Source organism: Gossypium arboreum, chromosome 12 (assembly GCF_025698485.1).
Source record: "Gossypium arboreum isolate Shixiya-1 chromosome 12, ASM2569848v2, whole genome shotgun sequence".
Taxonomy (NCBI): domain Eukaryota; kingdom Viridiplantae; phylum Streptophyta; class Magnoliopsida; order Malvales; family Malvaceae; genus Gossypium; species Gossypium arboreum.
The window spans coordinates 87,641,137-87,642,233 of record NC_069081.1 but is presented as its reverse complement, the minus strand read 5'-3'; the positions used below and the strand labels follow the sequence as shown (position 1 = coordinate 87,642,233).

Sequence of the window (1,097 nt, the reverse complement as noted above, 5' to 3'; positions counted from 1 at the left end):
AAGAATCCTTCCTTATCTTGAGTACTAATTGCGTTGAGGTGTTCCCTTGGGTTAGGTTTAGTATTACTTGGTAAGCTACCTTGTGGTCGTTCGAAGATTAGTTTGGATAGCTAGCCTATCTGAGTTTCGAGCCCTTGGATCGATGCTTGTTGATTCTTAAGTGTTGTCTCGATGTTTTTGAAACGGTTTCTGATACCGAGATAAATTTAGAGAGCATCTCTTGAACGTTTGGTTTCTTCTCTTGTTGATAAGGTGGCTGTTGAAAACCCTAAGGATTTTGTGGCTTTTGATTCCCTTGACCACCCCAGGAGAAATTTGGGTGGTTCCTCCAACCTGCATTATAAGTATTACTGTATGGGTTATTTTGAGATCTAAAGTTATTGTTACCCATATAGTTGACTTGTTCCTCTTCGGTTGTGGGATTGAAAGATTGATATTCTATATGCACACCTCCTCCACTTGAGTCACACCTCATTACTGGATGTACCTACATAGAAACAAGTAAACCATCAATCTTTTTATTGTGGAGTTCTACCTAATTTGACAGCATAGTAATTGAGTCGACGTTATAAACGCCGGCTATTTTTGTTGGCTTAGTCCTCATGACTTGCCACTGATAATTATTCAGTGACATTTCTTTAATGAATTCATAAGCCTCTTCAGGTGTTTTGTTGTTGATGGTTCTTCCAGCAGCTACGTCAATCATCTGTCTTATTGAGGGATTCACCCTATTGTAAAACGTTTGAACTTGCAGCCATAGAGGTAACCCATGGTGAGGGCACCTTCACAATAGATCCTTGTATCTCTCCCAGGCATCGTAAAGTGTTTCTAAGTCCATCTGCATAAAAGAAGAAATATCATTACGTAACTTAGCCGTTTTAGCCAGCAAAAAATATTTTAGTAGAAATTTTTCGATCATTTGTTCCAAAGTAATGATGGACCCTCGTGGTAACAAGTTCAACCACTATTTAGCTTTTTTTCTCAGTGAAAAAGGGAATAACCGAAGGTGAATGGCATCATCAGAAAAGCCATCAATTTTGAAAGTGTCGCAGACTCCAGAAAATTCACCAAGTGAGTGTTGAGATCCTCATCCTGCA

The 1,097-nt window shown here is 39.1% G+C and overlaps 1 non-coding gene across 1 annotated transcript; it reads left to right on the top strand.

Annotated features, from left to right (window-relative positions):
* Positions 1–764: 764 nt before the first annotated feature.
* LOC128285776 (small nucleolar RNA R71) lies at positions 765–871 on the top strand. The gene has a single exon (XR_008276326.1). It is a non-coding gene; the product is annotated as a small nucleolar RNA R71 (small nucleolar RNA).
* Positions 872–1,097: the final 226 nt, after the last annotated feature.